This window comes from Cavia porcellus, unplaced genomic scaffold, assembly GCF_034190915.1.
Source record: "Cavia porcellus strain 051 isolate PalLab524CR breed Dunkin Hartley unplaced genomic scaffold, mCavPor4.1 scaffold_22, whole genome shotgun sequence".
Classification (NCBI taxonomy): Eukaryota; Metazoa; Chordata; class Mammalia; order Rodentia; family Caviidae; genus Cavia; species Cavia porcellus.
The window spans coordinates 61,681,673-61,694,035 of record NW_026947505.1 but is presented as its reverse complement, the minus strand read 5'-3'; positions in this window follow the sequence as shown (position 1 = coordinate 61,694,035).

The following is a 12,363-nucleotide window of genomic DNA, read 5'->3' as shown; positions in this document are numbered from 1 at the left end:
GGTTCCTTTTTGCAGTTTGCAGCTACCATGAAAGGCGGCCCAGCCATGCCTGCCTGCCTGGGAGCCAACTGTGTGTGGACTGAAACCTCCAAAAACTATAAGAAATAAACCTTTCCTTTCCCAACTTGGGCATCAGGTATTTTGTCTCAGCAACGAGCATAAAGTAACTAAGACACACAATTGACTGTCACTTCCACGATTTGATTGATGCCTTTCGTTCTTTCATTCATCTGCATACTCTCTTGCCTTATAGTTTGGCTGCTTTCATAAAACAAGCTGCCATGTTGTATTGTACAACGCTTGATGGAAAGGTCCACATAGTAAAAACCAAGGGAGGCCTCTGACCAACGGCTAAGAGGAACTGACTCCAGTAGCTTTAGGAAAGTAAATCTTGCTAATAATTACAAAAATGTGCATCAGAAAGGACCTTTCCAAGTTGAGCCTGGGATCTAAGAACTGCCTAAATTTCTGACATACAGAACATATGAAGTAATTTCTATTTTTTTGGAAGATATCAAATTTTACATAGCACGAGATAAGTAATACAGCTAGATTCTGAAACTACAAAGGGTAAGAGAGGAAGAGAGTGGGGGGGGGAAGGGTCATGTCAGATTATAGGTAGGGAACAGTATCTAGATCAGAGAACAAAGAAAGGAACAGAAAAAGAAAAGTAATAAGAATCATCTTGACAAAGTTCACCTAATCCCATTATGGTTTATGCATAGATGTTCTCCTGAATCCGCATGCAGCCATGGGCAGGCTTCTTGATTTTGTGATTGATTTGTGGTCCAATACTGGGATTATGGGTGTGAGTGCTACACCCACTCTCGGATGGGTACCCTACATACAAATAAGGGGCAGAAAGAGCCTCCCGCATGCTTCTTCCTTTTCCTTTTGTTGCTTTTGTTGTTGACCACTATGAACTTTTTCCCTCTGCCGTGTGCCATCCTGACTTGGAGCCAGTTGAATATGGAATGAAAACCTCCACAAATTGTGAGCTAAATAAACCTTTCCTTTCCCAATTTTCAGGTATTTTGTCTCAGCAATAAGAGAAAAGTAGCCAACTTAAACACTAAAATGGAATAGGACAAAAATATTATGAAGATAGAATAATGACAACATGGACATTATCTAAAAATGGAGCATACATGCCATACCATAGGCCAAAGAAAATCTGGTTCTTAAAGTGAAACATGCTGCCAAATCTTCTTCTTCTCACAGGTTATTACAGACCAGAGGAATTTCAATGGGATATATCCTTTGTGCTCTTGGTAGATCTCCCCATATGGTCCTTCATTTAAAAAAACTTACAATATTTATACAATAGCAGGACAGGTAGAACTCAGACCTGTGAATAAAAAATTTTGTATTGCATGTTTCATGTCCCATTGTATTTTATATTTCATATGTGATTTCAGAGTTGTCTTTTTCCTCTTATTTTTGTAGATGTTACAGAAAGATGCAAAGTGTATGTGTGCGTGTGTGCACGTGCACGATATATGTAATATAGTCTGAGAAAAATACTCTGCAAAGTACTATCAAAGCTACTTGCTGCAGCTGTTCCCACTGGGATGCTTCTCAGTCACCAAGCTTGGTATATGCAGAATCTGCCATGCAGAGAAAGCATGTTTCTGCAGATATCTGTGCCTCTGCTGATAATAGCAAAGAGGTTTCTGCAATTGTCATTTAGATTGGATTCTCAGAATTCCATCAGAGGCTATTGAGAGAACTGTTTCAGCGATACAGTGGCTAATAGTATGAGATCTAAGATATAATATATTCTCTTAGGTCTGTTGAATTTGACTTTTTTTTTTCCCTAGGGAGACTTGCTGTAGCAGTTTGTCTCTGAATCCACCAAACGAATAGCTTTATCTTACTGGGAGACTCTCAGCACGGCTTACTTCATGTGCTTCTCAAATATTCCAGAACAACAACTCTAACCTGGGTCAGAGCTCCTGCTGCCCTTTGTCCAGCTATTGATCCCGCCATTACACCCCTGCTGCTGGTGCATTGGCCTACCCATGGGGCGGAATTGATCCACACTTGCTGTCATGTGCCCTAAGTGTTGGCGTGTTCTCAATAGTTTCTCAACCTCCTTCTTCTTGTTCATGCATGCCTACAGTCAATGGACCATTTGTACCTGCTCTGTCACTGGGGTTTACTGGAGTTGGCTCCAGGCCACCCACTTCGGGGTGTAGCTGCTGCTCCTGGAATCACAGCTTCCACCAGGAGTCATGTTGCCGAAAAACTCACAATCTAAAATACATTGTGATTTAAGAAAAAAATCTTTCTTGTTGTCTTCACCTGTCTTACAACTTGATTTCTAGAGAAAAATGGCGCATGGAAAAGGGCAATTTCTTTAGGAATGTCATTGTAGACTCATATATGCCTATGAAAATATGGTTATTGTAAATATATATGGACTTGTTTATTATAGGCATATGAATAAAAGTTATATAATTGTATGAGTCAAGTTTCAAATATTGTTTGATTTCATTTTAATAGTTGAAAATTCATCTCATATCATCTTTTTTCTATTTCTTTTCATATAATTGTATTATTTAAAAATTTTCTATATTGGGTACTTTGTAATTTTAAATAACACACTTGAAACTTTGTCTTGATGTATCATTTTAAAATAACCTTTTTCTTCCTTATTCTAGATGAAGTGCTACCTGAGTTAGAAGCAAACAACTAGTTTTGCAAACGCTGGGCGTAATAGTTGTGTAATTCCCTCTTCCCCTGAATTCTTTGTACTTTTCCAGCAGTTAACTGAAAAGAAAGGGCAGTGATTCACATTCACATTATGAACCTTTGCAGATCTGAAAATATATTTATTCTATGCTTATCTTTGAATGAAAAAATTCAACATTGCAAATCATTTTTGTTCTCAATTAGTAGGAGCTGTCAATTATAGAGCTGATATTCTAATGATTTACTTTGTGAATGACACATCTTTTAAAATGAGAATTGTTTAGGTCTGTCTTTTATTACGGTATTCTGAGATGTTATGAAAATATGCTTTCTTTTAGATATTTTTATAAAATGCATTATGTTTGTATTTTTCTGGGTTTTTTCAAATCTAGAAATATACACTTTCATTTTGAAAATCTCTTTATACAAATATTTTTATGCTCATATACTTTTTCTGTTCTCTTCATAAAACCCACTTTAATTGGCAGTTGCATTCCTTAGTTTGCTTCTCAGTGTTCTTAGTTTTTAACTATATTTTCTATTTTCCTGATGATTTGCTTACTTTTAAGTTTCTGTAGAATTTTGGTTTCAACTTTTTTCGACTGCAAAACAATTCGTACAATGCCATCCATTTTTTTTTGACACAAAAAATATATATTTCCCTTCAGCATTACTTTGCATTTGGGTTTTATTTTGGAAATTACTTCCTGGACTTTATTTTAAATTTCTTTGCAGATTTTGCTTATTGACTTTGTTTTTATGTTCTGAAGCTTTCTGCAGATGTTCATAACCTTTGTTGACTTTTTAAAATTCAAAACAAGGCCCTCAAATTTTGACTAGAAGCTTTGTGATTGCTGTTGTTTAAAGAGCAGTTTTTTTTTGCTTTTGTGAAGTTACTTCCAATTGTGGAGATCATGCAAGGCCAAAAAATCAGTGTTGGTAGGTTAGTCTCTGGTTTCTCTGATTTTATTAAGAAAAAGATTTTCCAGTGTTTTCCGGGAACCTGGTAATTTGCACAGTTTCAGCTACACATCATGAGATCAGTCTGTTGTGCACACAGTAGCTCAATAAATATCCTAATATTTATACAAGCGTGATAAAAATGTATGGTAATTTAAAACATTGTAACAGTCCTGGCTTCCTCTTTTATGAGTGTCATTACCAGTTATGATAAAAAAAAATACAATGAATGCGGCTTTCAAGTGCCATCTAATGGTAAGGCAATTTTGTTAAAATATGTTAGGTCCTCATCAGTCTTATTTACTGAGATTTCTCACTTTTCTTCAAGGTCAAATGACTATGAAATATGAACGTTTTGAATCAATTCAGGACATTGTGGTAGCCATGGTAATATAACAAAACCACAAAAGCTTCCAGAATTGTTCCACATGGTGTCAAGAATGATGGGATGTGTTCAAAGTGAGGAGGAGTATTTTAATACTTTCATGTAAAGTATCTTTTATTATAATAACTATCTTTTCAATTTAGAAAACTGTTTTACTTTTATCAAATCTCATATGTGGCTCATTCTTACTGTAGTAGGTATCAAATATCCCGATGTCCTTAGCATTATTCAATTTTTCTAGGTGGTTAAATTTCAAATTTCTGACTTCTAGGACTGTAATACCTGGCTACATGTATTCAATGTGTAAGTGGAGGAAGAAAATTGAGACTAGCAGACATATTCTCGGTTACCATTCATCTGCCTCCTCTCCCTGCACCACCCAATGACAGGCACACCTGTTTCTTTTCTGTAACTTTCTGGCCTCCTCTGAATCTAATACTGATAATGCCATTGGCTTGTTACACTTCCTCGGGATTTCTGGTGGAAACTAGCTTTCATTTCATCAGCCTTCCCTTTGCATACCACTTATGATTTTGTTTACCAATATATTTTCCCTTCTCTGTCTGCTCAAAGTTTTTTGAAATCTCTATTTCTTGATCTCTGAATAGATAAATACAGTATGTGTTCAGTATGATATTTTAAACTTGAAGCTATGTAAAATTTTAAAATCTGTATGTGGATAAAATTTACTGAGCAGATATTTTGGGCCACACACTTTGTATATGGTATTTTATTTAAATTCATAATTTACACTTTACATTTGAATAAATTTAAGGGGCTGCATGTAGACTATCAGTTTCTAACCAGAAGTGGTTTTAGAATGGTAGATTGAATGTTCAGAGAGATAAATGATGAGATTGATATAATAGGCTCACTACATGAACCACGTATGCTAACAGTGTTGATAACCTAGAAGAAATGAAAACATTTCTGGACATATGCACCTTACCAAGATTGACTTATAAAGAAACAGAAACTTGAGCAACAATAATTGGTAACAAGATTGAATAGTGATAAAAATTTTCCCATCAAAGAAAAGACCAGGTTCTACTAAGCCTTTAACTAATATCAATTCTTTCTAAATTATTAAAAAAAAATTGGAAGAGGGAGGAATTCTTTTAAACTCATGAGATCAGCATTATCCTGATGCCAAAAGCAGATAAAACCACATGCGTGTATACATGTGTGCGCACACTTACACACAGGGGCAAGACAGCTAATGGTCAATATCTTGATGAATTTTGATGCAAAAATTCTCACTAGCAAACTAAATCCAACAGCACTTTATGAATGTTATTCAATATGATTAAGGAGTATTAGGGGTCTACATATACAGATCAATAAATGTGATACAGTACATCAACAGAATAATGACAAAAAGCACATGCCCATCTATACAGATACAGAAAAAATTTGATAAAACTTAACATCTCTTCATGATTAAGAATTCTGAAATAAATTAAAATAAAAGAAACATACCTCAATATAATAAATGCACTATATAGCAGGTTAACAGTTAACATACTGAGTGGGGGAAAGCTGGAAAATTTATCACAAATCTGAAATGATAATTAATGGCCATTTTAATCATTTTTATGACTTTTATAATAATACAGGACACACTAACCAGAACAATTGGGCAGGAGAAAGGAATGAAAAGCATCAAAATTGGAGAACTTCAAATTTTCGCTGAATGCTGACAACATGATCCTGTATATAGAAAAACCCTCAAAACTTCACCAGAAAAACTCTTGAAACAGTGAATGAATTTAATACTTACAGGATATAAAATCAAGATCCAAAAATTAGTGTCTTTTAAATACACCAATGCCAAAGTATCTGAGATAGAAATCAGAAGGCAATCCTGTTTGAACAGGTACCAAAATTATACCTACGAATGAACTCCATCAGTGGGGTAAAAGATAAACAATAAAGCATTGATAAAAGAAACTGAAGAGTACACAAAAAATGGTAAATGCTTCACACTCATAATCTATATTGTTAAAATGTGTGTACCACCCAAATTGGTCTACAGATTCAGTGTAATCCCTATCAAAATACCAATGGTATTCCTCACAGAACTGTAGAATACAATCCTAAACTTTTTATGGAACAGTAAAACAGAAACTTTGAATAACCAAAGTGATCTTCGGCAAAAACCAGAAAGCAGCAGGAATTATACTAACGGATTCAAAAGTATGTCACAAAGTTACAGTGACCCCAAAGGCGTGTACTGGCATGCAAACAGACAGAGCCCAGTACAATTAGAGAGGCTAGAGGTACATCCGGGCTAAGAACACACACTGGGCAAGGACAGGATTTTTCAATTAATATTCTGCAAAGACTGGATACACATACTCGGAAAAATGAAACTAGATCATTCTCTCTCTTCAGCTCAAAATCTATTCCAAATGAACTAAACACTTAAGACCAAAAACTATGAAAGCTAGGAGAAAACACAGAGGAAATATTTCAGAATATTAAAACAGGAAGAATTATTTTGTTTGGGCAAGACTCTCTAAACACAGGAAACAAAAGCCATTTATTTATATGAGAAATATATTTATATGAGAAAAGTGGGATTGTATGAAACTGAGTTTCTGAACAGCAAAGAAACAATCTAGGAGTGAAGAGACAACCTACAGAAACAGATGAAAATATTTGCAAATTATATATTTGAGCATGACTTGATACCTAGAACATATGATAAACTTTAAAAATGCAATAACATGGAAATAACTCAAAAATGGACAATAGACAGTTCTCAAAAGAACACATATAATTGGAAAACAATCTAAGTATCCATCAACTATGGATAGATTAAAAAACATGTTACAAATATTGAAGAGAGTAATATTTGGCCTTAAGAAAGATGAAATTCTGTCAGAGGCAACAACCTAGGTAAGATAGTTATAATACTAATTTCTCTGAGTTTGCTGAAGAGAAAGATTTGTACTAGTATTATTCAGAAAATTGAAGGCGATGTCTTGTGGTCTGGGGGAATAATTTGGGGATGACAATGAGCAGTGTACCGTTGTTGCTCCCCGACTGATGTACTCTAAAATTTTATTGTAGTTCTTTTTCTTCCTTTTTATCTATGAATAAAATGGATTTAAAAAAATAAAATGTTTAGTGTGCTATTGCACAGTAGGGTGATTATCTATAGTAATACTCTCAACAAACTCATCAGACACTAGCTTCAGGGTAATGCATATTCTTGTAGTAAGATTACTAGTCCTGCTATATTCAGTTGAATGACAGAAAGTGTCACTCCCAATAAACATTACAAATTTTGGGAAAAATGAATAATACATTAGTATGATTTTTTTTCAAATGTTCTAAGGCTTTGTCTCAAATACACTCATAAACTTTCCTCTGTGACTGTCATAAATACTGTCTCCATAGATTAGATTCTAATGAGGGCTTATTAGTGTGCTTATATAAAGCTATGGACCGCAAGATATACATAAAAGAATAAATACCACGACAAGAGAAGGGAAACAAACATTTAGGGATCTCACTCTCAGTAAACTTAGTTCTTTTCCTTCCCAAACAAAAGTATCTTAATTGCTCTAAAGAGAATATTAATGATAGACGATGCTCAAGCTGCCATGTGCATTTTGGGTCTTTGGAATCTCTGTAGGCTTACAAATACCCAATTACTTTAGAAAACTTTCTTTGTCATTGATAAAAAATACATCAAAAAATTTCACCAACAATAAAGAATTTTTCCTCTAAGGCAAAAGAATAAAAAGCCCAATTCTTTTTCTTTTTCCATATTCTTGAATTCAGACAAGATAGAAACAGACTATCCATATGCTAGGAGAAGGCGTATATCACCTTCAGGAATTTTTCCTAGTGAAACAGACAGCTTTCTTCAATCCAATGTTAAGGAAATATCCACTAAAGATCCTGGAGCTAGAAACACTGGAATCCAGTGCTATATTTTTCTGACTTACTGTATCTTGTTTACGGTCTGTCGGGGGAAGGGAATAAGTGGGGACTTGACTTTTATTTCTTTATTTGTAGCTTGTAGTTTTACCTACTTTGAAACTTACAGAAAAGTGTCAGAGGTGCAACAAAGAACTAAGAATTTCTATGTAATCTATTTCAGATTATTCATCCATTGTTCATTTTTTGTCCTCATTTACTTCCTTACTATATATGGTACTTACATTTATCTTTTTTCAGCTTATATGAAAGTAAATTAGAGACATCATAAATTTCTACTCCTAAATAATTTACTGTATGTCTCTTAAAAATATATTCATTCTCTTGCCCATTTTCTATACAGTTATCAAAATCAGGATGTCTTCTTATTTTATCTCTATTTAAAATTCAAACTAAGAATTTAAATTGCATTTATTTTTCATGTTTTTAGGTATGCTTTAATTTGGAACAGATCTTGGTCATCCTAAGTCATTTCATCCCTCAGTTTCTGAAACATTTAGATCAGTTATTTCATAGAGTAGCTCTCCACTTGAATTACTCTGATTTTATCATTATTAAATCTCAGGTTATAGATTTCTATCAAAAAATCCATTAATATACTATTTTATCCTTTCAGTGAACTATATTGTGTAGCACACAATTTAGACTGACTAGTACTAGTGATATTGGTTTTGATCATTTGAGTAAAGTGGTCTCCAACACGTTTCTCTGTGGCAAAGCAATTATTTTTCTTTTCTAATAAATAGTTACTTAGAGAGATACTTTGAGTAAAGGTAAGTATCTTGTTCACCAAACATTTATGTACTGGTTTTTCCAACCAGTAAATTGTATTCTAACACCATTTCTAACCTTCTTCTAACCTTCTTTCTTCATTCTTACTGTAATTTGTTTTGTACCATAAGATGTATGCTTTCTTTCCCATATGATTATTTTTAATTTAAATTTATTCCAAATTGGTACTTAAAAGTATAAAGTTGATATATATTTTGGGGATATATGCGATGTTTTGAAACATGTATATATATGTGTGTGTGTGTGTGTGTGTGTGTGTGTGTGTGTGTGTGTGTGATGTTCAATTCAGGATATTTAATATATATATATATATATATATATATATATATATATATATCCTCAAATATTTACCATTTGTTTATGATGAAAACACAGAAAAGACTTTTTATAACCTTTTTGAAATATATAGTTCATTATCCTTACCTTATAGATAGATCCTCCATTGATCCATCTATCTATGTATCTATCATCTACTTATTTATGTGAACATGAAGAAACCAATTCTTATTTTATTCATCCAATCATAATCTATGACAAATACTCACTTTGGCGGTAAAATTGTGCCAGACTTTGGAAATCCTTGAACACTGGCTCATGTATTTATGTAAGATGTCACCTTACTCCTCACCTCCGTAATTGCCATCACAATATGAGATTTCAGGCTTGTACTTCCCCAGTGTTACTGCTTACATCTAGATATCCTCCTCTCAAAGCACTCTTAAGTCGAGGCCTGGGGAGAGACTGCATCATAGGTATGCAATATGGATCTGGTTGGTTTAGCATGGCTCTGGATGTGGGTGATAGATTTATTAGAGGAAAGACCCACTCTGGGTGTGGGTGGCCCCAACCAAGAGGCCTGTAGCCTGGATGAAATCAAAGGGAGAGCGAAAGGAAGGCGGCTGCCGCCTGCCTGCCAGCCATGGACTGTGTCTCTTCCATTCTTTTCTGCCCTGCTGCAGCACTGCTGACTATGGTGATTGAAATCTCTACAAACTGTGAGTTAAAATAAACTCTCCCATTAAGCCATGGATTTGGATATATTGTCCTAATATTGAGAAAATTATTAAGACCGTTACCATATCAGTTACTTCTTCTAGGAGTCCTGAAATGACTAATTTCATTTATACAGCACTAAGACAGTGAAACTGTAATTTAGAAATAAAAATTTGGATATTCAATGTCCCAATGATGCTGACTCATCAAACTGAAAATTTATAGGTATGTGTGTATAGATGAAAGGTCTTGTCTCACTTATTCTTATTACATGCATTCATTTATTCATATTAAAATATACAAAAGGGGATTTCAGAACTGCTAAGTTACAAAAGCAAATGCATTAGAACTTACTATTTGTAAAACATTTTTAAAGTAAAATCTAGAATATAAAAATCTTAAAAATATGATTTAATGAAGTTTGAAAAATGTATAGATGCTTATAACTCATTTTTAGTAAGTTAATATTAAATATCTTTTTAGTGTCTTTTAGCAAAAATGCCCCTTCTCAGTCAACATATGCTCCTAAGTCCTAAGGCAAATAAATCTGATTTTCACCTTTCATGCATTTTGCTTATTCAAGAACATCATGCAGTTGGAATCCTGAACACATACACAACACACACACAAACCATGTACATGTTCTTTCTTCCTACATCTTTTGCTTTGTATGTTTTTGAGATTCACACATATCAGTAATTCATGTCTTCTTATTGCTTATTAGTATTTTATTTAATGAAGTAATAGTTTGTTTATTCCTTCTCCTAGTCATATACATGTAGATTTTTCCTGTATTAGGCTGCTATGTGTCTTAATTACTTTTTATTTGTCGCTGTGACAAAATACTTGATGACCAAAGTGGGGAAAGGAAAGGTTCATTTCTTAGAGTTTTTTGAAACTAGCAAGAGAGCAAGACACACCTTCTTCCTACCATTACATCATATCCTGTGTCTTAGTTACTTTTTACTCGTTGCTGAGACAAAATACCTGAAGCCCAAGTTGGGAAAGGAAAGGTTTATTTCTTACAGTTTTTGGAGGTTTCAGTCCATACTCAGTTGGCTCCAAGACAGGCGGGCATGGCTGGGCCGCAGTTCATGGCGGCTGCAAACAGCAAACAGGAACCAGCAAAAGAGCTAGACACACCTTCTTCCTGCCATTATATCACATCCTGGCTCCACCCCTATGTGAGTGGAGTACTGACACCATCAATCCAAGCACTAGACAATGAAGCATCACAAATGCACAATTCAAACTTATGAGGCCTGGGGGCCACAGATGTAAACCATGACATCCTGGCCCCACCCCTAGGCCAGTGTAGCATTCACACCCCCAATCCAAGCACTAGACAATGAACCAATCACAAATGCATAATGCAAATGCATGAGGCCTGAGGACCACCAACATAAAGCATGACACTATGCATAAAATTGCTGTGAACATTTGTGTACAAGTGTTGTGTGGACATATGTTTTCATTTGTTTTGGGTAAATATTTAGGAGTGGAATTGCTAGTATGTAATAAGCATGGGCAGACCTTATGTGAAACTGCCAAATTGTTCTTCAGAATGGCTGCATTGTAGTGATGCAAGAGTTCCAGTTCCTTCACACTCTCTCCAACATTTGGAACGGTCAAGGTCAATCTCTTTAATTTTGTGAATGTGTAGTGTTGCCTCATTGTGACTTTAACTTGAATTTTCCTGAATACTAATTTCATTAAGTTCTTTAAAATATACTTACTATATATTTTTAATAAAGTATCAGTCCTATTGGTTATTATTAATAACTTAATGGATACATTTCAAAATTACGAATAGCTGTTAAATTTTATAAAAATACATTCTGAAGTTCACTGAGATAATTTTGGCTGATTTTATTGTCTGTTAATATGGTGAATTGCATTAACATATACCTTCAAAGAACTAATTTTGGCTTTTCAAGTTATCTACAATTTTTCAGTCTTATAAATTTTTCATCTCACATTTTCTTTTCTTGTCACACTAGTTTTAACTTTTACTAGATTGCTAAGATAAAAACTTAAGTTTCTGCTTTTGCATATTTCTTGTTTTTAGTAGACCTATTTACAATTATGAAATGCTCTGTAATCATTTTTTTGCCTTATTTTGTAATGCAGTAGTACAGAGAGTAACATTGATATATTGTAAATTTACTTATGAGAAGTGAAATCTGTTAGCCATGAAATCATTTACCCTTTCCCCAGTCTCCATTGGTGAAGAATTACATGTAAAGTCCTTGGTAGGTGTAGTAAAGAGGTTTGTTTGCTTGGCTGTCCATCTTTCAGTACCCTCATACCTAGTCTTAGAATCATGGCAAAATCTAGTCCCCACCTTCCAATACAAAATCCAAAGGAGGACAAGCTCCTTCTGATTCCTGCCAGTTCCTGTCAACAATAGTGGACTGCACACTGAATGCATCTGCCAGGGCTCCTGACTTGAGTTATAAAGATAAAGAGAGTTTCAAGTGCAGTCCTGGCTGCAGTAGAGAACAGTGACCACGATGGCAGCCGGTGGCAGTGGTGTCTCACCGAGGCCAGGGAAGTGGGCTGACAGCTGCTCCAACAGGATGTTCTGC